Source organism: Bombus flavifrons, chromosome 4 (assembly GCF_040668555.2).
Source record: "Bombus flavifrons isolate JBK064 chromosome 4, iyBomFlav1_principal, whole genome shotgun sequence".
NCBI classification, from domain to species: Eukaryota; Metazoa; Arthropoda; class Insecta; order Hymenoptera; family Apidae; genus Bombus; species Bombus flavifrons.
Window position 1 is genome coordinate 16657298 of NC_138445.1, and position 26219 is coordinate 16683516.

The following is a 26219-nucleotide window of genomic DNA, read 5'->3' on the forward strand; positions in this document are numbered from 1 at the left end:
TGTACGACGAAGAAACTGTAGAAAAAGCCGTAGAAAATATCGGATGGTGGAAAAAAGGACGGACAAAGAGCACGCGCGGCTAGGAGGAAAAAACGTCGGATTGCACACGTCCAAAGGCTTTTTGCTCTCGCCAATCTGTCCTTGAATATTAAACCCTGTCGCCGCTACATCGGTAGCGTTACGTACCGATCGATTTTGCAATCGTCGATCGCGTAAAACACGTCCGATCGATCGGTCGCTGTAAATCGTAAATCGAAGTCGGTCGGACGATTCTCGCGATGAGACGGCGGTATCGCCGGCCTCGGATCGCGATCGAAGAACGATCGGATCTCGGATAGGAGCACGGTTCCCCAGAAGCGAAGAATTTCGAAAGGACGCGGATCGATGGACGATTTATCGGGGCGTTTCGATCGGACGATAGTTTGGAACGGCGAGAGAGAAAAGGTGGTGGAAAAACGACGAAAGTTTTCGGGCCGTAACGTGGAAGAGTCGGTGTCCCTGCGGGCTGCGTGCACGTTCTTGGCGTGCGCGCGCGTTAAGCGTCCGTGAGAGGAGCGAACGAGCGTGCGAGCATGTCGGTTGTGGTGCGAAGGAGAGCGAAAGGGACGAGCGCGGGATAGGGAGCGAGAGAGAACGGCCCCGCCGCCCGGCGCATTTGAATACGCGCGAATAAATGCATAATAATTAGGTCAGTTTTGCTAGTCAGCTGATCCTGCCGTTATCGCGCGACGAAACCGAGGTTAAGCGCCTGGCAGCCGGTAACGTCGTCGAAGAAACGCTTTGCGGCACGCGCGACTCTACGAAAATCGATTCTTTCGCCGAAAGGAGAAATCGATCGTCGCGCGTCGCGTTATCCGGAGAACCGAGATGACGACCGATCGCTGGTCTGTTGCAGCGTCCAGAGTACGAACCAACGACCACCACCCGACGGCATTTTTATTTCGGTTTAATTATCGCGATGGCAGATAGTCGGGAACGGGTTTCCCTGTTTGGTTACGTGCCGCCCAAAGCTGGCGCGTTCGATGTCGCGTGTGTTTCGCGAACCGTTACGGTATTACACATTTGCGACGAGATCGTGCACGGGACAAAAATAGTAGGAGAGAAACGGCGACGCGCACGAAGGAGGAAAGTATCGGCGGTGGTGCGCGCGCGTTTCCGAAACGATTTCGCTCGGTCGAACGGAGCTGGAACGGCCCAGGAACGGAGACGGATGGAGAAGACCGGGCGATTGAAATTCGCGGTGCGATCGGCCCCGAATTAATCGAGAGGATGGTCGGCCACGCGGCCCAAAGGTAAGACGATACTGCGTGGACGGTCGGCGCAACTTAAAAACCACGGTCGCGGTGCGTGGCCGCGACCGAAGAGAGTAGGCGGGTTGACGGAGAGCAACGAGGGAAAGCGGACTGGCAGATGCAGAAAGCAGAGTTTGAGTTGAATTTGAGTCGTGGCTCGTGAGGCAGGGCACGTAGCCACGAGCTGCGCAGCCCGCATAGCAAACGCCTCGACGGCAGTCTCGAACCGACAGCCTGTAGCCTCCAGGCTCGCGTGGTTTTATGCAGACACTGACCTTCGTTCCATCCCTGGCCCCTGCCACCCTGACCCCTCTGCCGCGCCGCTTCCCCGCCGCCCGCCACCGGCTAACGGGGAAAGTTTGAAATTCGGGTGCAAGGCCACCGGAAACCCGGTTTATTCTCTCGCGTGGCCGCCGGATCCGGCTCACCGGTCGCGCTCGCACTCGCCGCCGTCGCCGTCGCCGTCGAGCGGTCCGCCGGCGGATTTCTGTAAAGCGCGCGAACCAACGTCGTCGCGCGACGTCTCGCGGCCCGAGCGAAACGTCCGGCCGCTTACTCGCCTACTTGCTTACGCTCGTATGGTATCGTACGGTACAGAGGAGACAGAGGGCGGGAAAGGAGGGTGTCGCGGTGTCTTGGCACGGTAGCGGACCCCGCACCAAGCATTAGCACACAATCGAACGGACGAGTCCGAATGCGAATGCGGTGCGCCGGTGGTGCAGAGCCGGAGGTCGGAGGTCAGACCGCCAACTTGGTGCCCATTGTGTCGGCGGTCGTTCTCGGCTCCTCGCTACCCTCCCGCCGTCTCTTGTTCTCCGCTCGATCGAGTCCGCGCCCATTGTTCCGTGGCTTCCACGCTTACGAATCAGTTTAGCCGCGCGCAATACCATTCGGTCACCGCCGCGTATTTATTATTATTTCATGCCGAGCAACAGGAACGAACGGGCGTATCGGCGCGGCTGCCTTTCGATCGACCGACGCAGGAATTCACCCCGTCTTGGCTTAAATAATCCCCTTCGGACGAGATCCGCCTGCGGTTCGTGGTCGCCGGCCGGCGAGAGGCAACGTCCGTTCCCGAAAACCGACGGACGCGCGAAACGCGACGATCGCGCCGAGAGTTCGAGCGGATACGCCGGGCCGTTGATTGCCGCGCTCGATCGCGCCGCTTCTTTTTCCTGCGCGTCGCTCGCGTTTCGATCGTGGAAGAAAAATGTCGGTTCGTGCGTTAACGAGGTCGCCGTGGCTCGGTACGCGGGCGTGCCCGACGACGCTGTGGCTGCGAAAGGGCAGGCTCGCGGCAACCACGCACCTCCGCAAGAAACGGAATACCGCGAAACGACCGACCGTGTTTCGTCTCTTTGTCCCCGATCGTCCCGCGATTGGCAGCCTCCGTTCGACAGAGAGTCGCGGCGACCAAGCGGGAAAAGAGAGACAGACGGAGAGAGAGAGAGAGAGAGAGAGAGAACGGGATCGAACGTCGTCGTGGCCGTCGGTGCTCGTGGGATCGGTTCGAGCAAAAAGGAGCCGGGCCAGACCGGAGTACGGCAGCCCCTTCTTATCAGAGTCCCGGAGCGACCGGTCTCTCTCCTCTCCTTTTCCTCTCTTCTCCTCTTTACCAATTTCTCTTCGTCCGCTTCGTTCTTCCGTTCGTTCGCCAGAGAACTTCGAATTCGCGGCTCGCGATTCCGTGCCTCGCGCGCCACTGTCTGTCCGTTTCCACTGCGATTAACCGTTTCACCGATGATCTGCCTAGTCGGCGATAATAGACGGGAAAGCGTCGGCGGCCTGGAGCCGTTACGTCGATACGTCGTAGCGTGGACGAATTTCACGTGCACGATGACGTGCATGCGTAGCCTTAAAACCGAACCGGAAGTTACCGGTTTATTTCCGACTCGGCGAGTAACGGTTAAACGCGTCGACTGAATCACGCTTTTATATCGTTAAACTTTCACCGCGAACGCGACTATTTCTTACGTACGATGACGCGAGTATTTACGCGACCGGCTGTTGGCCCAGCAAACGCATCGATCTCCGGCGAGAATCGGCGAAATCGAGGCGAGGTTTGCGGTGGGTGTCGACCACCCTCGAACGCGTTCGCTTTTTGCCCGGCGTTAATTGGGTCCTATAAAACGCGAAGGTTACACACGGGCTCTCACACAGCGGCGAGCCGACGCGACGAATACGCGCTACGGCCGGACTTGGCTGGGTCGGCGGACCGCCCTGCGGGGCCCCACGAATCGAAAGTTAAACGAAATAAACTTCGATGTCGCTCGGACTTGCCAGCAAAAACTCGTCTCCGGCAGCGCGCACGCATCGATCGTCCACGTTGAACGATCGCGCCCCGCTCGATCCCAGGTTACGCCGCTGCCACGCGTCTCTTTGCCCTGCCGATCCACTCCGAGAATCGTCCACGGCTTCCAGGAACGCGGTCCGCTCTCTTTACGATTATCGTCGATCGAATTTTGCGACCTCGATCTTTTTTCTTCGCGTTCCACCGTTATCGTTCGCCATCCACCGCCATTCTCTCTCTCTCTCTCTCCTCTCTCTCTCTCCTTCCCTTGCACTTTGTTCGAACGATCGCTGTCACACGGAACTTTGCGCCCGAATGGAACGCGCGCCGTTTCCACGACCCTCGATACCTCGATATTCGAGGATCCTCCGCAAGGGTGACGCGTCGACGACTACTGTCTAAACACACTTTAAAGATTTGAAAACGTAATGGCGCCGGGCTTTGACCAGATTTGCATGTCACGGCTGCTCGCATCATATATCTGGATTTAGCGCGCCGCTCCGGCTCGCATCTCTCCTCGCGTTAGGGTGGAAACGAAGGCAGGGCTGCCTTCCGGGATCATCGGAAGATCTCGACGACGCGTCGCGGGCACGAAAGGAGGTGGAGGGTGCCGGAGAAAGGCGAAAGAGACGGGATACGCGACGCGTTAACACCCACGGATTATCCAATGAACCCCTAACGCGATTTTCCTCGCGCGTCCCTCTTTGCGTTTGCGAGCAAAAAAGAGGAAAAAGAGAAAGAAAAAGAAAGAGAAAAAAGAAAAGAGAAGAGAAAGAGGATCTTTGCGTACGACGTTCCTCGCTCACGCGGCGAACAAGCCATTAGCCGAAACGATTTCGCAACCCTTGGCGCGATCGCGTTGACGAGCGCCATCGATCCTGGTCCAGCGAGAATCGAGGAAACGCGCGGTCCTACGTCACGTACGCGGTCTCGAGAACAGGCAGGCAGACAGACATGCAGGCAGGCAGGCAGGCAGGCAGGCAGGCAGGCAGGCAGGCAGGCAGGCAGGCAGGCAGGCAGGCAGGCAGGCAGGCAGGCAGGCAGGCAGGCAGGCAGGCAGGCAGGCAGGCAGGCAGGCAGGCAGGCAGGCAGGCAGGCAGGCAGGCAGGCAGGCAGGCAGGCAGGCAGGCAGGCACGCGTCCACGTGCATAATGGGGGTGTATAATACGCGCGCGTGGAAGACAATGGACGCATTGTGCAGGTAGATACGTATACATACATGCTAGGGGCGTACAAGCCGAGCGTCGTTTGGGCATATTGACAGACTAATGATCGCGCGGAACAAAGGCCAGACCGTCACGTGGTCACGTGGTCACGTGATGGACCGTTTCCGGCGCGGCGAAGCGCCGCGGAGGCCCGCGACTGCATTCAACCCCGACCGACCGCGCAACCGACCGACAGACCGACAGACGACACGCATCGATCAAGCATCGATCTCGCTCGAGACTCGTTTCGTCTCCAACTCGTCTCTGATCCGACCGATTCCTGGGATCCTGCTTTTTCCACGCATTCGTCCGCGTAAGGAAAAAAATAAAGGAAAGAAAGAGAAAAAACGCGTCCGATCGAAGAGTAATTTTCGTCGGGAATTTTTCGGAGAACCGGCGCGAACGAAATTTCGAAGCTGCGCGGGTCATCGGTTCCGAACAACGTTAATTACGTGATTTTAAATATCAACGCGGCCGGCCGTTGTACGCCGAATATCGGGAAAGACAGCCGACACGCCTCGATTGACGAGATTTAATTCGGTGGCCGATCGATCGCCCGGTCGCCAGTATCGGCCGTCGTTTTATTTTCTACTTTGCGCAATTTTGAATTTTAATTCGCGTAATAGCCGATGTTAATTTTTGAAGCACAGGTGGGGTGTGTCAATCGGCGAGACCGGTGGAACAATCGGCCGAACGGGACGGAGGCGCGGGGCCGGCCTGACAGAGAGCAACTCGCGTCGAATTAATTGGACACGACGGGCGTCGATCGAACAAAGGACCGTCGACTTTTCTTTCCGTCGATTCTTTCGAACGAGGCGAAACTCGCGCACGAGTCACGCTAAATTAGCCATCGACGCTGGTCTTAACGATGCGTTAAGCGACGTTTGAAAAGGACGTCGTCGACGTCGGGGCTTTGCACACTCCCTCGCACCAGCGCCGAGAAAGGGTGGCTTTCCATAGCTATTTTCGATCTGGCCGTGGGGGAACGAAGCCAAAGGGTTGAAACACGGCCGTGGCAGTCGTTTTAAATGCATAAATAACGAGCGGCCTGTTAGCGGAACGCGAGATACCATTGGGCGTGTTGCAGTTTTTCGTTGAAGCGACCGTGCACCGAAACGGTTAATTGATACGAATTGCTTCGCGAGGCTATAAGTTTGCTCGTTAAGCGCGGGTTTCGCAGCCGCGTCACACCCTTTCCAATTAAGTCACGCGACGACGTCCCGAGCTTCGCACCGCGATATTTCCAAGGAGGGAAAATCCGAGGCTTAAACTTTTCGCGCGTACTCGAACGCCGCGAGATTACGGCGCGTCCGGTCCGTTTAGCTCGTTCGAGGCAAAGCGTAGAAAAACCGAACGAGACGAGAAACCGTTGTAACCGACTCTCCCTCTTGCCACCGTCGAAAGGTGGAAAAGGGAAGAAAAGCTGCCGTCGCGGCGATAATTCGCTGGAAACGACGCGGGGATCCGTGTAATTCGAGCGTGTCGGAGAGAGAACGATCAGGTGGCGTTTGGCGGTTTGCTGGCACGTTTAGAACAGACACAGAGGCAGACGCAGTCGGCTGTCGGCGAAACCTCGTTGCGGCGACGAACACGCCGTTGCGGCTCCCTCGAGCTCTGCCCGGTTCCCTCTTCGTCTCTTTCTCGATCTACCACCGCCTCCTGCCGCGCCTCCTCTCCAACCGTTCGTCTGTTCGTCGTTTCACGCTCTCGCTGTTCCCGTCTCGTCCTGTCGTTCCCGTCGTTCTCCCCTTGCCGCGTATCCGCGAACAGCCAGAGATAGCGGCAACCAGGACGAAGAACTAGCAGAGGGTGTGCGACGCGTCCATAGGCGACGTTGGTAGTGGTAGGTGGAGGAGCGGAGTGGAACGGCGTGGCAGGCCGAGGCAGGTCGAGGGAGGACGGCTGTTCGGGGAGAGGAGAGCAGGAGCCGCTAATGAGGCCGTGTGTAATTAGGGAGCTCTCGCGGCCTAATGAAGCGCTTACCTACCTTAGCTACTAACCCCCTTCGGCTCCCCCTCGAGCCTCCTACACACCTCGACACCGACCAACACCGAGGCCACGGGGAACACACGGTGCGCCACGGTGAGGCCACCACGTTACGGTTCTTCTTCTTTCTCAGCCAACGAACGAACGACCGGCCGACCGAGGACGTCGATCGATTCTCCTCCGTTTCTCGCCACCTTCTATCCGATGATCGTGCCGGACGCCGAGGCACGAACCCGAGAGCGTCGCAACCATCGACGTCCAACTACCTCCGAGACGCGGCTTTTCGGCCCGTTGCGGGATTAAACGGTCAGGGATGAGCGCTAAATTTTCATCGAGATCTCGCGATCCGCTCGCCCACTCGTACGCGCTGCATCCGCGATCGACGCGATGGTCGTTCCTCGTAGCGAGACCACCGGGGCTTGCCGCTACCGAGCGCGGTCCATTAGGCGCGCTTTTAAGAGCGGCAGCATCTCGAGACCGGTGATGGACCACGGGCGACGATGCGTCCCTGGTCATCCACGAGGGGCCTAAGCGTGGGCCCCTTATCTCTCAATTCGCTCAGCGCGAGCCAGCAACCGTTCCTCGCTTTCTCTTTCTCTCTCTCTCTCTCTCTCTCTCTCTCTCTCTCTCTCTCTCTCTCTCTCTCTGTGATCCTCCGGTGCACCGGTCCTCGAGTTCGACCAGGCGACAGAGCAAAAAGCAGAAGGGAGGAAGAGGAGGAGGAGGAGGAGGAACGACGCGGAGGGTTGAGAAGACACGGCTACCGGAATCACGACTTAGCCGTCTCCACTCTTCACGGATCGACCCGTTATCTCCCCGGCCATTTGCATATTAAACTAACTCACAACGCGCGGCATATTTCAGGGAGTGCAGTGCGGTGCTGCGCGCCATCGAACGAGCCAGCAAGACCGAACGAGCGAGCAGAGGGCGTACAGGAGGAGCGGGTGGTGCGCCGACGAGAAAAAGAGAGAAAGGGAGGAGGAGGAGGAGGAGGAGAAGTAGCAGAAGAAGAAGCAGCCGACTAGGACGGGCCGAAACCTCCACGGCATCCTTCCTTTTGCGTGCAGCGAAGAACGCTTTCTTTAACGGCCAACTTGTTTCCAATATGCATTGATAAACCTGTCCGCGCGGACCGCAACGCTGCCCTCGATCGAAGATGGCTCGCTTCTTGATTGCGGGCCGGATTACTTCTTCCTTCGGGCCACTCATGGATCATCGGCTCCTCCGAGGTATTCGCGGATAAATTGCAATCGCCGCTCCTGCAATTTTCTCAGCGTCCAGACGATCGTTCGTCGTAGATATATTCGCGTGGCGCAAAAGAGACCACGATGGAAATTGAGCACCTTGGGAAATTGAACGAGGAGGCAACCGCGCGCCTTCGTCCATCCCGTCTCGTCTCGTCTCGTCCCGTCCCGTCCCGTCTCGTCCCGTCTCGTCTCGTCTCGTCTCGTCTCGTCTCGTCGCTTAATCAAATAACCGAGCGAGCGCGCCGACCAGCTTCTTTTTTCGCTCCGGCTTCTCGATCTCGCAGTTGCCCTATCCGCTCGGCGATCGGGCTCGATTAGCGGGTGTTAACGTCGAAGCCGGGGTGCCAGAGCTGGCATCGGCTGGCTCCGGGCACCGACCAAACGATAACCGAATATGCTCGCGACCGGCTCTCGCTTCCATTATCCTTGACTTACGGCCACGCGAAACGATCGAGAAATTGAAAGAGCCCGAAACTTTCCCGCACCGACGTCCAACCGTTCGCTCTCTCTTCCTTGCCAGCGTGTCGCCGACTCGACGAATCTCGTCTCGTTCCCTCTCGCGCGCTCGTAAACCCTGCGAGATTCGTCGCGAACACGGCCATTCGTCCGCCACCGGGTCAACGAGAATTTCTCCCTCGTAAATAAGTAACAGCTACCATCGTCGTCCTCCCGGCCCGTCTTCTCGATCGCCGGTTAGAGGTCTCCTCCGAAAAGTGCCTCGCGACTCGTCGTCCGCATTACGCATTCCCGTAAACGGATCTGGATCGTTTATTGAATGTTTACTACCCGCGAGCAAATGCCAGCCGGTTATTTACGACGTGACGCTGGCCAATAGAAAGCTGTGCATCGCGCAACTCGATGCTTATGGGCACACGACGTATATATTACCAGCTGACACCGACCGATGAGCTTCTTCGCTGGCAACTCGGTGGCTCCTCTTAAAATCGCCACCCCGCCCGTGCGACGTTGCGATAAATTTTTCTCCGAATCGCGTCCGTTTTTTTTTTCTCTTTCTTTTCCCGCCATCGATTATATTATTTCGGTACTCTGGCAGACTGACGGAGAGAGGGAGGAAGAGAGAGAGTTGCCTGCGAGATTTTATTGATCGAGGCTGCGAATCTCCGAGACCGTTCCCTCGGTCTATCGCCGTGTCGGCGAGAACGTGTGCACGAGGAGCGACGCACGGTAGCCGTGGAGCCGCGTGTCTCTCTCGCGTGTAACCGAATAGCGATGCTAATCTTGTCGCGTCCCCGTGGATACGTGGAACGAGAGAGGCCTGCGTGTCTCGTTCGTATCCGAGACGAGTCGGAGTTCCAGTTCCAGTTGCGGGGTCGGCGGCGCCGTGCCGTGCCGCGGCTAGCCCGGTGTCCGTTTCCAGCCCTAATACCCTTTATCGCGAATTAAGATGTTGTCGGGATGTGGTAGCCGGAGCTGTTCCCCGTTCCCCGAAACGGCAGCGCCGATTCATCGGATCCGCGTCCTATCTGCCAGGTATTGGCGGCTGCGCGCACACACGCAACCACGCGCGTTCCTGCTACGCTTCTTCCGACGCGAATCGTGGAACCGGGTTAATTATTACCGGGAACAGGCAATAAGCACCGCAGGAATGCGATTCACCGGACGATTTAACGAGATCGGGATACGCGCGCTCCGATCGCTGTTCGAAGCGTGCGTGTGACGCTCGTCCGATAGGTCGGCGGAGATCGCGTAATCGCGTCGGCAGTCGACCGACGGAAGACGATAAACGTAACGCGGGTTAGATCGATGCGCGTGAAACGCGCGCCACGAAGTTTAAGAAACGCACGGATAACCGGATCGAAGAAGCGAGATCCGTTCGCGCGGTGTGGAATACGCGTCCAAGTGTACGTATACGGCGGGAGAGTATTAATGACGCACGCGCGTTAACGCAGCACGTGTTCACAATATTATTTATTATTTATGCTAAATTATGCGCAGCCAGTCCATGGATACCATAGGCTGGCCAGCGGGCACAGTCTGCCGTACGTCTGTCGGTGCCGTCATCGCCCGGCATATTTATATCAATTACGTGTTATTCCCGCAGCTCGGATTATTATGTAAATAACCGTTCTGTCGCGTCGGATGTCAGCGAAGCGAACCGCGCGCTTCCTAGCCGCCGCTGCCCATCGACAGGCCGCGACCAAAGCCGTGGAGGAGCGTCGTGCGTCGACCGTTCGACCGATCGACGCCTCTCGTAACCTTCCTTCCCCGCCGATCCACTTAGGCGAACGCCTGCTAGAATATTTATCGCCGGCGTAAGATAAATTCGAGACGCATGAATTCTGCATCGTCTCCGTTCCATAAACGTCGCCCGGTTATCGTCTTTGACCGATCGCGTCGATACGGATTTTAGCGAGACCGTCGCTCCGTCTCGCTCGCTCGTGTCACCACGGATCCGCGACAAATTTATTCGCCGGATATCGAGTGGCGCGCGCTGCCCGTTAACCGCGCTACCGAAAAGTAGAGATCGCGCGTCACGTCGATCGAACAAATGGCACGTTGCGTTCGGCGATCGTGGCGTCGCGAACCTCGTGACAGCCCGAGTTCGCATCGAGAGCGGGAGGAGGCGATCGCGCTTCCGCGAGAGCGGCAGCGCTGCTTCTCGGTTTTGATAAAACGCCTAAACATCAATCGGTCTCGAAAACTGGTCTGTAATTCGAGTTTAGCGAGGTTCCGGGGAAACTTTGGTCCATCGGTGGACGGAGAAAGGCCCTGGGGGATGTCGGGTCAATAGATGACCGGTGGTGGTAGATGGAGGTCGCGGTGGTCGGGGCGGGGTGGGTTCCTAGCGGGTAGAGGGTGATGCATCCGCTGAATATGTATGAGGCTCGCGACACCCCGTAGCACACCGAGAGACGACCCGAACCACCGCTATCTGTGGGTGATAGTGGGTATGCTGTATGTCTCGTAGGGGTCTGCGGGCGAGCTGCGTGGTGGAACAGCGAGAGATGCCGGGCTTTCGAGGTGGTTAGAGGGGCTTTCGGGGGACGGCTGGCTGGTGGTTCTGTGGCTGCGAGAGCTTATATCGCAAGAACCAACCCCAATGGAAACTCAAGCCTCCGAGGAGCCTCACCCATCATGCACACTCACCAGCTCGCACCCTCTCCACCGGTGCTAACCTCCATCCGAAGGTTCCCACTATATCCTCGCCACTCGCTATATCGCGCGTCTTCGCCTCGTGCTCCGATCCCGAGATAGCACTCGGTTGCAGCCGAGCAACCGTCCCGCTATCTTCGGAGACAAAGTTACCTCGTAATTCCTTCGCGAACAGACGCCGATGCGCCGCTAAGACGCTCTTCCTCCGACCACTCGGTTGCCCGCAACTTCCCTCCTCGCTCTCAACCCCTGCGGTACCAATCTCGCGATTTTGATTACCCATCGCACCGTACGTGTCGGACTAACGACCGGTTTAGCAACGGAGAGTGGTCGCACGACGGATCGCCCCCTCGTCCCCTTTTCCCTCGTCCGACGAGTTTCCCCGAATTTTGCCCTCGTCGTTCCCGAGAGACGATCGGACGTCCGCGAAAAGAGCGGAACGTCGCTCGACGAAAGGGTCGACGATCCATCGACGAGCGGTCCCCGCGATGTACGTACATAGGATCCGCTAAATAGGAACGACTGCGCGCCAGCGAATCCCGCAAGACAGCATGAGATATTGCCGGATTAGGGCGCATTATAGTTTTAAGCTGGTCGCGTTAAAAGCCACCGGTTCTCATGTCTCTCCGATGGCCCGATAGCTGGAAGAAGGTGGCGCGACGCTGAGACCCGACGAACCCGAAGATAGCGAACGGCCGCGCGATATCTCCACGGTCAGGGAAAGGTCGCCAAAGGTCAACGAGACTCGAGAAGAGTTTTTTTAACGCGTGGACGGACGAAGGCGAGCGGAAGAAAGTTGCGACTACGCGAGAACGAGCTTGTCGAACGAAAGGCGAGCGAGCGAGCGAGCGATCGCTGTACGGTACGGTTCGTTGCGATTCCGCTTCCGATGCCCGTGATAGACATCTCGTGCAACCCTTTTGTTTCGCGCGAATTCGTGCGCGATGGAACGGCTCGTTGAGCGTCACTGTTTTCTGCGAGGGTCGGAATCGTGGTTGTCGGGCGTGAGGAAGGGTTGATCTAGCCAGAAACGCCTAACGCTCTCGGGGGGGTGGAGTCGTCGAAGGCGCGGAGAAGCCAAGCCGACTGGCAACCGGGGGAGAAAGGAAAGACCACGGCGATAATAAACCAAGCCGGCCGCGCAATAAAATATAGTCGAAACGGAGGCGATGACTCGTTCGGACGGAGAGGGAACGGGCTTCATTAGCGAGTCCAAGTTCATCGCTAACCCCTTAGGCCCGTGCTCGCTCTTCCTCTCTGCGCAACCCTTCCCAATATATCGCTCTATCGGGGGAGGGGGCGGGCGGCATGCGGACCTCTGGCCAAAAATCTACGGATAATTAACCGTTCCGTGGGGATCCAGGCTTGGAATGCGGCCGTTCAATGAGCTTGGAATGCCGAACAACTTCTTTCATAAGGTCGCTTCGCCAACCTCTCTATCCAACGGCATTCCCTGTCCTCGCCTAATTACCGTTCTTCGCGGAGACCGGACAATTTGATCGGGATAAGGAGGGGCGGGGGGTGGGGGAGGGGACAGTTCCGGTCGAGCGCCAGACAAACTAGGACGAACGACCGTCGAGTGGAACCGCGAGTTCGACACGGGACGGGACGGAAAGTGGAAACGGCGCGGGGGATGGTTGGAAGGACAAACGCGGCCGATAACGGCCGTGCAGAGGGAAAAACTTTTGCCAACGGAATCCGCGAACCGCAGCGAGAAAAGTATAACGATCGGCGGTAGAAGCGACGCTCCGCTTTACCGCGATCTAAAACGTCCATAAACCGACGTATCGCAAACTTTTCAATTTTATGTTTCCACGTTTCGTGCCCTCCTGCTCGCCCGCTTAAATCCTACTTCGCGCGTTCGTCGATGATCCAAGGTGACGGGAAAAAAGAATATGCTCGAACGACTTTCGCTGTTTTACGATCTCTCGCGACCGTCGTACGACCTTGATCTTGGACGACACCGACGCGACGACCACCCTTTTCTCTTTCCCGGCCTTTTCTCCATTTCCTAGGTCGTTCGAAGGACCGTTAGGGGCCGCTAAATCGGCTCGACGAACAAGAACGTGCGAGGGACGCCTCCGTTAGATGCTATCGGCGCTGTTGGACGCTGCGAACGAAACGCGATTAAAACCGGCGAGGAAATCGAACGCCGCGCCGCGTTCGCACGAACCGTTACGAAGAATCGTTCGTGGCTGCTTTCGTTGAAGCTGGCAGAGACGACGGTGACGTTGTCGCTGCGTCGCATCACGAGCCACAGATAGAAATCTAAATAGAGATCTTGGATCCTTTGAGCGTATAATTTGGTTTTCGATGCGGGGCAGCTGTCGCTCGATCGAATGTCTGCGTCGACCGCCGGTCCAGAGGGTGTCGCGATCAAGATCGTCACGGCGAACTTGCCGCGCTTTGATGGCAGATTACGAAGGGTGCCAGGTTCGAGGCGAGAAAAAACTCGTTACGGAGCAACGTAATCGCATCGAGTTCGTTTCGTTGCCGATGGACATCGACACGGGGGCCAACGTTCCCTGCGCGGGGTTCGTGCCCTGAATTCGACGCGGCCACGTCGTGTAACTCGTACGAGACGAGACACGCGTTCACCCGTTGAACGTTCGCGCGGGTGTTTCGCGCGACGAGCGAACATCCGCGAAGCGCCTAACGTCCCGCAGCGTTTTATTCACGCACTCGAGCAAACGCGTCACCTACTAACTGCGCGTACGAAACTCCGACGAAGAGGAGAGAAGCGAAAGAGAAAGAGAAAGGAGAGAGGGCACGGGATGGCTAGGGCAGAAGGTCGTGTGATGTATTTGTAAAAAGGTGTCGGCTTGGAACTAAGGAGGCCCGCTTGAACCGCGCCCCGAGGGAGCGTAACCGGCGGCAGGGAAGTGGCAGATAAAAGAGAATTGTATAAAATAGGGTGTACGGCCCCACGAGCCAGCCAAAAGGGGACGGGGGGGCAGGGGGAGAGCATTCGCGAGAGCGGGAGGAGGTGTTGGATGCCCGTGGGGCACCCTGGAGGTGCGAGAAACGCCATTTTGCAACGAGAGAGCCGGTGAAATCGAGGAAACGGCGTTCGTTCGCACTCGAAACGTCGAAGGGAGCCAGCGGGAGTGGAAGAAGAAGGGTGACGACGAGGAACGAGAGGAGAGAGGGGCACGCGTGTGCGGGGCCGATCTGTCAAATTTCATTTCACGCTGCCGAGCGCGGCCACGATGGGGCCAGATACGGATCTGCTGACACCTACGTACGTAGCAACGCGGCTCCCGTCTCGACCCAACGTGATCCGTCACTACGCGCCATCGGACACCGAACGGCGTTCCGCGTTCGATCGCCAAAGCCGGCGTAGCCGAGAAAACGTCAAAATATCGCGCCTCGCCGTTCCAACTCACGACCGACCGTGTTTTCGTCAAACGGAGCGAAGATCCGCGAGTCGTCCGCGAACGGAGACGAGACGATCGCGTCGCATTACGTATCGGCGATATCCGACCAGCGTTTCGACGAATCTTCACGCTCCACGCTCCTCCGGCCTATGTCCGGGCGAGAAGTTTAATTTTCTCCGGTTCTCGAACGGCAAACGACGCCGCAACGGTGAACCGGGGAAACTTCGCGGAGAAAACGAAGAAAGAGAAACGGCCGGTCCGAGGGAAGAAGAGGAATACGCGAGAGGAGCGTCTAGATTTTAGTCGAGCGTGTCTATCGATCGTCGAGGACCTTGATGCGCCGTATCGTTCTGGCGTTCGTACGGTCGGTCGGTCGGTCGGTCTCATGCTAGAAGCTTTGTCACTCGAAGCACGTACTCGGGGCAAGGACCGACGCCGCAAGCTCTCTACCTTTCTCTCTCTCTCTCTCTCTCTCTCCACTCCTCTCCTCTCCTCTCCTCTTCTCTCCTCTCCTCTCCACCCATAGTTGGCCTCCTTCTTCCTCTCTCTTATCGCCCTACCGCCTTTCTAACAACGCGCCATTGTGTTCCGCCACGCTGGAACCCTGTATATTCCTTGACGCTATGGATTTTCCGAAAGCGTTTCGCTGCTTCGCGAGCACGATGTACCGTCTGGCCTCGCCACGCCGCGCCCTTTTTCCTACGATTTCTCGTCCTCGAACTCTCGTTCCACCGATAGACCGAATCGTGCGGCGAACGTCGTCGAGAGATTCGAAAGCACCGGTGGCTTCGATCGGAACGCGGCCTCCGCGTCGGCTTCCGAGAGATCGACCGTTCGACGATGAAAATGACGAAATCGACCGACCGAGTCATCCGGATTTCCAGGAATCGGGCGTTACGAAAGCGCGATCGATGGTAGGAAACGCGGTACGCGGTAAGACTTCGTTTCGCGACGATGACGCCATTGCTGGTCGCGAGAACGAAGCCGCGAGCAACGAGCCAAAACGAGCGAGCGACAGTGACGGTTCGATTGGGTCGCGCGTGCGGACGGAAGCCGATCGCATGAGTCAGACGAGGCTGAATCCGCGGGATGCTAAACAATGGCACTACCGAGCGAGCGAGCGAGCGAGCGAGCAAGCGACCGACCGACCGACCAACCAACCAAAACCGACAATGGAATACGGAGTGTCGCGGATGGAGGCCGTGGCATCGTCCTGTCAGCAACGCCGTTCATCTACCCAGTGTCCGCGAAACTTTCTTTCTCGTTTCGATCTCGCGAACGACAAGAAACGCAGCGACGACGGACGATAAAGAAATTAGCCGCGCTAGAATTCTCTAGATCGCGAGCGATACCGGTTCGACGATTCTCGTGCCTCGGCTGCGCGTTCTGGAAAACTCGACATCGTTGGCTAGTCGTATCGCAAAACATAGTCCATAGTGGTCTTCGTCTCGGAGAGGAATGTCCCGCGAGACGACGAACGGAACGCGACGCAGCGCGATACCGGCCTCGTTACGAACCCGCCTTACTTCGCGAATTATAAAGTTCTTAGAGTTCGTTGTCGGTTCGTTTTTTCGAGCGGCTCGATCGCGAGGTGTTATTCCCGGACGCAGCAGGTCGGCCGTTATTTAATCTTCGAGGAGCTCGTTATCCGGCAATTATGAAGCCTCGTCGTACGCACGACGAGTTTTTAGTCGCGTCGATGGCTTTTTTCTCGCTGCTGCGGAGAATAGTAGGCGCGATGTGGTTTCGAGACACCGTGTACGTTAGGAATGACGGCCTCCTCCAGATATGGCAGACCCTTCCTCTGGCTCGGGTTCGCCCCCGAGTGCTCGCGAGGCTCGTAGATTTCAGATAGGTGCGTACTTATACGCGGCTACCGACTACGGAACCGTTCGATGCGTAAGGTGGCCGAGCGCGCATCGATATCGTCACCTTTGTTCCATCGAAAGGCGTTTTAAAATTCGGAACACGAAAAAGCGGAGCCCGTGTCCCATCGGTGTGGCCGGTGCTGCGAGGCCGCGCGATCGTGTTCGTCCGTCGAGACGTTTTTAGTGGCGCGCGCGCGCGGCTTTCTCCGATCCCACGGCCGCGATTTTCGCTTTCAAAATCGTGACGTCCGATCGACGACGCGTTCGACGAACACGCGCCGTCGACGAAAAACGCTCGGTGCCCCCGCGAGCTTTCTCGTTCTTGCGGAATTTTATCCACTTCCCTTCCCACGATTACGGCGACGCGTGGAATTCGCCGGCAATGGTAACGCCGAGGCGGCAGGAAATAATAAAGCGATATCCGGAATGGAGAAAAAATTACCGGCGTATTAGCAGATGCCTGCGGGGGGTCGTTGATGGAAAGGAAGAAAAGGGAGAGGCGAAAGAACGAGCGATATCCATAACCGTACGCCATACGTCGCCACGGGTTGCTGGTGCGCGACCTAACTGGAGGTCCCTATTGGGCAATAACGCCCTTCTTCGTAACATAGTGGCACAATAACGCGTAGGTTCTTTATGCCAGTACAGGGCAAATAGATCACATTGCTGACTAATAAGCCCGCTGGTGCGACGTCGCTCTCTCCCCCTGCGCCGCTTCTCCGTCTTCTCTAACCGTGTCTCGCCTTCCTTTTCCCCCGGTTTTCTTCCCAAATTCCAGCCGTCTATCAACCACGTTATACGTACAGTGGCATAGCGCAGGGGGGTGTCCGGCATTGTGATGCTAATGTCGAGGGCAATCGATCCCCGGCCTCGTTATGTGCCGCCAAACGCACGACAAAAATGCCGCGGTCGCTTCCACTTTCTCGCTTTCGTGGGAATCCGTGAAAATCGTCGTGCCGCCTTCTCGAGAGATCGCTCGTCGAACCGCGTCCCGTCGCGTCGTCGTCGTCGTCGTCGTCGTCGTCGTCGTTGTCGGTTAAAACTACAGCGAGAAAAGAGATTTGGGGGTGGATTTGCGAGATGGACGGTCGCCATGTAGTTGGAAGTAGTCGAGGTCAACGACGAAGATACGAGCGATAAGATCTCGGGTAGAACGAGGGACTGTCGTTAAGGGAATCGGAGAACTCGCAGACCGTCGCTCTGTATTAAATCGCAGAGAACGGTAATACTTGGAAGCTCAGACCGTTCGCCCGATTACCGGTCTAATTATCTGCCACGGTACGATACGGCAACCCCATCTTCCGGAGATGGAACTACCGTTCCCACAGTCCTTCGAGTCATCGACGACTACTACCCTCGCCGAGGTCATTGTTACGTCGTTACTACCCTTTAGTACGGTCCTGCAGCCAATTTCGCTTCCAGGCGACAGCCACGATTTCCGCTATCCGTCACGGTCCACCGAATAGAGATTTTCTCGCGGAATCGATCTCCCTCCTCTTTGCTCCTTCGACCCGAACAAACCGCCAGCCGATCGCGAGCGAACGCTCTCACCCTTCGACGAAAGTTACGTTCGTCGCGTTTCTTCGCTTCGTCGACCTACGTGGATCGGCGTCGGACAACCGACGAAAATAGGCGAGAGCTTATCGCGATAGCTTCGGTGGAGCTAAACTAGGCAGCCTGCAATCAATACCGTTTCGGTATTACGCTGGAAACACTCTCTTCGAAACAGCCTACGTTTCGCTTTCCGAGGGACAAGGAGGTACGGCGAGAAGCGGCGAGAGAGAAAGAAAGCGAGACGAGGGAGAGAAGGGCACCGTGCGATGAAAGAGAGAGGCGAGCTTCGAACGACGAAGAAGGAGAATCCGAGGAGGAGGACGACGAGGGGCGAGAGGCTTCGACCACGTTTCGTGGTCCGCATACTGATGGGTCCAGTCGTACGTACGGAGAGACAAAGAGAGAGAGAGAGAGAGAGAGGGAGAGAGGGTGAGCGCTACCAAAGCCCAAAACAGACCTCTCCAGTCGTCTTTGGTAAAACCCCGAGTGGAAAATAGCGCGGTAACCCATGCCCGTTACGCTCTTCGAACCCTCTTCGGAAATTTCATATTCGTTCGATTCGAAGCGAGACTCGAGAATGGCGCGACACGCGTAATTAGTTTGCCACGAAAGCTACTATCCGAGATCGACGCGCGTTCGACGCGGAAAAGTCGAAACGATATTTCCTGAAAACGACAGCGGGCTGGGCGGGAGATTTTTCGGGTGGCAGTTCGTAGGAACGAGCGCAGGTAGCCCGAAGCTATGAAGTCGAAAGAGACGGAGGAGGGTCAGAAGAGTGGCTCGATCTCTCTCTCTCTCTCTCTTTCTTTCTCTGCCGTTCTCTTTGTCTGTTCGCGGGCATAGTTCGTACGGTTCGTAAGTGGGTACCCACTTCTGAATTGGCTCCCCTCGTTCCACTCGTTGGATCATCGTCGTTCGCCGAAAATTCGATCATTATGATTGCTTATGATGTAAATGATGCCCCGCGGCAGCAATTGTTTCCGTCAGAAAGAGCTCGTGGGGCTGCGGGTCCCGACGATGGCGCGGCGCTTGCCGCGCGGCGAACGCTTCGGACGAAACCGCGGGACGTCGACGTACTCGCCGGCAGATCGATCGGTAATGGGCTTCGACAGGCTGTGCCGGGGCAGGTGCAAGAAAATCTTTCCGAGTAGCAGGCACTTGCGAGCGGGCAACTGTCGTTGGAGATTTCGCAGAAGGGGGCCCGCTACCATCCGTTCGTTGCTCGCTCGCCATTCGCCACTCGCCGGGCCGACGCGACCTGGCATCGTTCTACCGATACGGGAGTTTCCAGGAGAATAGAAACACCCCCGGAGGGTTGAATCTTCTAATTTACCCTCGGCTTCTTTACGACCGTAATTTTAAATTCCGGTAAAAAAGAGAACTATATTTAGGCGTTCTGGTGAAATAGGCTGCAGGATCGTTCCGCGTTAGCTCCGGGAGGATTGGGTCGAGGGGAGGCGAGGGGAGGCGAGGCGAGGCAACGCGACGCGAAATCGACGCAAAATACACGAGAAACGTTGCACAGGTTTGGAGAAGCCGACGAGAAGAAGAGACGCTCGGCTCGGGTCCGTGTAGCGGAGATCTACGGGCTCGCCGCCTATTACGGTAATTTCACGGTACGACGTCTATTCCTGCGGTCCGGAGCAGCAGGACTAATTTCATTAGGGATAAAGATCATCATTATTTCGCGACCGTCCCGAAAATTGCCGGCGTGCCTCTCCTTTTCGCGATACGACTTCGGAACGGTCGCCTTTCGAGCTTCCATCCACAGCCCCGGGGCCAAGACCGGGCCTGCGAACCGCGCGCTGTCTTTACCGCCGGCTCGCAAAGCGCACGACGGACGAGTTTCACCGACAACGTAGAAAATTCACTGGCGAATCTCGCGCGACTCGTTGCGGTCGCCGAGTCTCCGCTCCGTCCGTCCGTCTCGCGTCACGCTAACCGACGATTTCTTATCGTCGTTATCTTATTCGCGGTTTATCGCGGTTTATCGCGACCGATCCAGCTAGGCAATGTACACGGCCCTGGATCGCAAAAACTATTAGTATGTACTTGGCGTCGGTCGCGCTACGCGTTATCGCGGCCGATCGATCGTTCGGTGTCGATCGCAGGCCGCGAGAAAACTTGGCGAGAAGAAAGCGGGCAAACGCTCGGTCGCAGCGGTGCGTACGGTGCGATGCGGCGTCACGTCGCGTCACGTCGCGTCACGTCACGTCACGTCACGTAACGTCGGGCTCCGTCGAATGGATCGGCAGGAACGAATCTCGCATCCGGTCGCCGGTGCGCGCGTCCTACGATCGCGATAAATCGACGGTCGATCGGGCGTCACGTAACTCACGTACGCGAGAGCAAGCCTGGAAGTCAGGTTTTTCTTCGCTCGAGAGTCCGGTGTCCCGCGCTGACTGATCGAAGGAATCCTCGTCGGTGTACCGTGGCCGAGGGAACGCGAACGAGAACGGCAACGGGAACGGCAACCAGACGCGAAACGATCGTCTCGCCGCGGGAAAGTAGCCGACGCGTTCATCGCCGACATTCTCGCCGATTTTTCTCGGTCGGAGCCGATGTTCCGCGTACAGGGAACGTGGCCGATATTCCGGTCGTCGCGCGACCTCGCAGCGCCGATGATCGAACGCTCGGCGGGGCCGCGCGGATCGCTCCGATCGCGGGACGAGCCGTCGTTGGCGCGTCGCATGCCGCGATAGCCGCGCGCGAGAAGAAGTTGCTCGCTACCCCCGCCGGATTGAATTGCAAATTTGCCGGCGAAACGAAAGCTTATTACGAAGTCGTCGCGGCGGCCGCGGCACCGCGCGACCGAAAGAAAGAAAGCGGCGGCGACCACGTTGATTCCCAGGGAAAACGAAGAAAAGCGGCGGTCTGGCCGCGGCGCGCCGACGCTGTCCCTAATTGAACGTCGAGAAATCGACGACATCGAGACACCGGGCTGTTTCGTCACTCGTCACCGCCGGCGCTCGTTACGCTACGCCGGTTATTATTTCTCTGACCGACGTGATTTATGCTGTCCCCGAGACGAGCGAAAAAACGTTGCGCAACGTCGGGCGACGCGCGACACCACGCGCTGAACGTTCGCGTCGTCGTGCGAACGCGCGCGATTAAACGAGCCGAAGATGCCTGCGCGCCGAACGACCGGAGCGCGTAGCCGACAGGCCGCTCTACGATCCGTTATTGCTTATTACCTGCCTATCGGCTCGAAAGAGCCGCCTCCGTCGCCTCCGATCGCGTCTACGTCGCGTCGACTAATTGTTGTTCCCTCTAATTGACGAAGTTCTCAGGCTCGGTCGCCCCCTTCCCCGCACCCGCCTCCTATCCATACGGTTTTCACTTTTTTTTCTACCTCGCCTCCGAAGCGAAACTCGAGCGAAGGAACTCTCGCCGCGGAATCCACGCCGCTCGGCTCTCCGACGTTTTTCCTCTCCTACGAAATCGAGCTTCGCGGCCCGAGCACGCCGGATTCGTTTCCGGCGAGAAAATTCCAGCCGTGAGAAAAGTCCGGCGGTTAATCGTTACCTTAACGAGAATGAACGTACGAAGCGTTGCGATGCGGCGGATAACAAAAGGAGAAAAGTGTCGTGCCACGATATAATTTCCCGGTAATTTTTCGCGTGTTGGTTCGCTCGGATCGAGCGACACGGGCGCGCGCCTCGCGATCACGGAGAAAGCGAAACATTACGCCCACGCACTCGGCGACGTGCCTCGCGGAACAATTAACCGAGGCTCGACGATTATCGTCGATTCGTTTCGCTCGCGTGACGAGCTCACCCTCGCGATTGCCTTACGTGACAGTTGAACGGCTCGCGAATACTTTACAAATCGCGCTTCCGCGATCGCTGATCTCGCCACGAGTTTTACCGCGCCACCGTCGATAAGCTACGAGCGTGGCGAAACTTCGAGGAAACGCGTGCTAGCGGTATCCGCCAGCGACGAACCGAACGATGGCCGAAAAACGGCCGGCGAAGATCGACGAACGGATCTCCGCGGATCTGTTCGAGGGAAACGAAACGGAGGTACTCGTTGGAAAGCGACTACGAGTCCGCGAAACGTGCTTCTTCGTTGCGTCGTAACGGTACAAACGAACGCCGTTGCGATTCTTCCGGTTTCGACACTACGTCCGACGCGCGTACGAGATGCCGCGTTTGATAAAACGAACGAGTACACGAAAATCGCGCGCGAACCGTCCTGTTTCTCCCTTGTTCCGCTCGCCGTTTAGATTGCCAAACCGCGCGAGTTTCGTGAAACCACATCCGACGCGGGGAAAATGGATCTGGAGAGGAAAAAATAGGCGCGTGTCACGCGATAACGAACGGAACACGGGAGACGATCGCGACGAGAACGATGAATCCGCGCTCGTCTCGGATCGCCCTTTCGTTTCTCCTCTCGCCCGTTCGTGTCGTTACGCGCGGTTCTACCAAAAGACGAGAGCGGTCGCGCTACGTAAACGAGCGCGCATTGCGGACGACAGCTGTCAAATAAATGTTAAAAAAAAGCGCTAGCCGAGCGAAATTTCGAGTGGGACGCGAGCAAAGAGGGGTGCCCAGCCACCCCAGTGAAATGCCCTAGCCCGCGGGGCAAAACGGTCTAGCGGGATTTTTCCACCGTTGAAACTCGCCTGCGCGCGCGCGGTCGATAAGTCATCGTCCGTTTCACGCTTCGCGCGCTCCTCCGAGTCAAGAAATCGCGTTCCGTCGCTCACGCGGCCAAAGGTTCTATGCAAATTCATCGGGAATAATAATTTGGCGTATTAACGGCGGGCAAACCGACGGAAAGCGCGTTTCACCGGTCGGTTCTCGGCCGGAAGAGAGTCGGGGCAAGAGAGTCGGTCGGTCGAACGGAAACAAGGCGCGAAGTTTATTCGCGTTTGGCCGGCGTCCAAATTTTCGTCGAAATAAAAACGGCGTAACGCTTCGTTAAGTTGGTCGGTCGACGCAAGAACCGGCTGGCTTTTCGAGTTTAACGAAGTAACGGTGACTAGACGTCGTCCCTCGACGACGAGCCCCGCAGAAGGGTGGCCCGATGTCGGCGCGAGACCGCCAAGGGGCATATTTTCGAGGGTGGTTTCGCGCGTCAATGGTTTATTAAGAAGCACTTGTTTAAAGGTAGCCCCATTTCGTATCCGACAGCCAATTCGACCGCGACGTCTGTGTTACTCCGTCTATACAAATGGATGAAACGAGAGAATGGGATGGGACGACGAGGGGGTGGGACGGGGTGCGTTGGCGCGAGGGTCCGCAGATCCGTTCACCCCACGGTGATCCGTCGTGTCGGCGTAATTGAAGTTATTGCAATATTGTGTCCTGTCAACCCGACTGTCCTCGCTTCTTCTCCTTCCCTCCTCGACCTGCCACCCTCTTTCTTCTCCACCGTCTTCGTCCCTCCTTCTGCTTCTCGTCGCCTTTCGACCACCCTCCCGGTTTCTCTCGACGAGTTGCGTCGAGTTTGCGGCATCGTATACCACCGCCACGCCTGCTTTAATCTCCCTGCCGGAAAGATAATACTCACCCGGATGTATGTTCACCCGGTGTATACGAGATGGTCGGGGACCGTCTCGCGGCAGACCGCTACCGCTCGATTAAGAAGAGGGACGTTTGCAAGCGGCGCGTATTTTCAAACTGTTTTGCGTGTTTGTAAAAAATGGGAACGTCTCTCTCAGGCGGAGGCGACGACGACGACGACGACGACGACGACGACGACGACGACGATCCCTCTCGGACGATCGAAAGAAGAAATTCGTTACCGCGCTGTTTCTATCCCGCGTTAGACGGGAAATTGAATTCGGTCCGTGAATAACGACTAACAAACCGCAGTTATATCGTAAAAAGCAATGCACCGGGCTGAGAATTAATTCCGGCTAGCTCTCCGCCCACCGAACCCCTCCTTGCCTCTCGCTCGCTCTATGCGCGTGTCCGGATACGTCCTTTTCTCTCGCTCTCTCCTTCTTTGTGCTTCTCGCTTGCAACTGGAACGGTCCCAAAATTCAATAAAAGCGAACGAGTGCTACGGGGTCTCCCTAGCCTCGGTTGGCTTTCGCGCGGGGTAGCAAGTACCGAGTTAGGAGCCCCGGAGTCATCGCGCGAGGAACGAATGCCCCGGGGGGAGCGAGAAGAGAGGCCGGCACGGTGCATACATTAGCGGGGACAGGGTGGAGATATTGTCTGAACAAAGGGATCGGCTCGTACCTATCGAAAAGGCGATTAAGCGAGGATAAAGTTATAGCGGCCCACCCTCCACTGTCGGCCTGGATGTCGTCGATTGGTTTTGCGTTAAAATCGCTTTCCAGTCGCACGTGCGCCAGGGTCGATCGATCGCCACCGCTGTTCGATCGCTTGAAAAAAAAGTGGCTACGACGAACGAATCTTTCCTTGCCGAGGATCGTTGTCTCGCTGGCCGATGATAGAGAAGAAGAGCGAAGGAAACTGGAAGGAGAGAGCACGTGGTCGGACAGCACGTGGCGCCGAGACGAAAAATTGGCCCGTTGGAACGAGCAACGAACGACAACGCTCCTGGAACGCTGGCGCGACGAAGCACGTTGCCGAACGCGAGATACGACCAATTACCCCGCGTGCCAAGTATAGATGCCAACCGAACAGTTCGAAGAGAAACAACGATGCTCGTGACGGGGGTTGTGACGTATCGTTACTTCGATCCCGACTAGTCCGGAGACCAGTCGTTCGTCCAACCGTCCCGATTTTCTCGCGAAACATTCTGCACGCGTTCAGTTTGGAAATGTCCGGTGGTAATTGACAGAACGAATTCATTTGGCCGTGCGCGCCTCTTCCGGCGCAAATATCGGGGTAAATATCGGGGCAAATATCGAGGCAAACATCCAGGCAAATAGCAGATACTACTACTACGTATCGTATACGTAAATGGTACCGCGTATCGCGATTCCAGCAAAGACAAACTACGAAAAAGCGAAAGTACGTTTGTTCTCATCGTCGACTTACCCCACGTGGTCGTGATCGAGGTTGTCTCTTCCATCGTCCACGTCCGTCTTTCCTCTTTGTCTTCTTCGTCGCTCTCCAACGTTTACCGAGCGTCCGTCTCTCTCTCTCTCTCTCGTTTTCTCCCACCCCTTCGGCCTCCTTCCTCTCCTTTCGTCTCCGTTCCTCTGTTGTCGGCCGATCCACCGCCCCCACCCGGTCACCGTCGATACTCCCCCTCCCTGGTGGGAAAGCCGTCTTAGGGGGTCTGGCGGCGGTGGTTCACGGCAAGGGGGAGGGCTGCGAGATCGGCGACCACGTGACCGACGTGACCGGAACCGCTCGAAACGCGGAACAGCGTCTCCCGATCACGATGCTATGCCGGTGCCGGCGTTGATCGCGGTCGTCGTCCGGCACTCTCCGTCTTCTCTCTGGGTCCTCGTGGTTCGTCCTGGTCGCGTTCCATCCTCCTGGTTGCGTCGCTTCCTCCGACCGTTCTCGCTCGGCGGTCGGTCGGTCGATCTCGCTGCAAATCACGGACACGTACGTACGGTCGGTAGGTGGAGGACCGATGCGGTGTGCGACTCGATCGTTTTTTCCCGAGCGGTGGTGGCCCGCGCTGAAGTCGGAGAACACGTGCCGCGGCCGCGGCCGTAGCCGCGATGATTTTCTGCCATTTTCGCGAGAGAAACCGGGCCTTTCTCCGTTTGCCCGAGCGGCGCTGAGAAGCGCGTGGTGTGCTAGCGACTGCTATCTGCCGCGGAGCGAGTCGGCCGCGGGACTTTGGTATACTGGGAGTATGGTAAGTAGCTACACCCCTGCCACCGCCGCCCCTCCCTCGTTGCCGCACGCCGTTCCCTCGAACGTCCCGATCCCGCGCCTCTCCCCTCCTAAGCGTTCACCGAGCCGATCCTGTACCCTTCCCCGCCCCTACCGCCCCGACACAGAGAACCGACATCGCTACCGACACCGCCGCCGCCGCCGTCGCCACCGCCGCCGCCACCGACCTCGTCGCTACCGTGCCGACCAACTCGTCCCCTCCTCCCCCGCCCTCTCCAAACCCTTCTCGACACCGTCCGACCGACAACCGTACCCCCCTCGCGTCGCCGCCAAACGTTTACCTCGCGGGGCCCCAGGGACGTATTCATCGAGCATTTATTTCGGACTCGCTCGTACGCTCGTTTCGCGCGCTCTCGCGAAAATCCTCGCGTCGGCCTACGACTCGTCGCTGTCCTTCGTCCCGACGATGCGAGGAACGCAACGACGCGACGCCGACTCCCTCCCTCCTCGTTTCGACGTCGTCGTTGCAGACGTAACGGCGGCTGTCGTTCGGTACCGGCGTTCGCTCGTT

At 57.5% G+C, this 26219-nt stretch overlaps 1 long non-coding RNA gene across 1 annotated transcript in view; it reads right to left on the minus strand.

The window, feature by feature from the left end:
• The window catches only part of LOC138178861 (uncharacterized), a 110300-nt gene extending 84640 nt beyond the window's left edge, over positions 1-25660 (minus strand). Inside the window, exon 1 of the long non-coding RNA XR_011172837.1 lies at positions 24893-25660. This is a non-coding gene — a long non-coding RNA (uncharacterized LOC138178861). The remainder of the gene's footprint in view (positions 1-24892) is intronic.
• Positions 25661-26219: the final 559 nt, after the last annotated feature.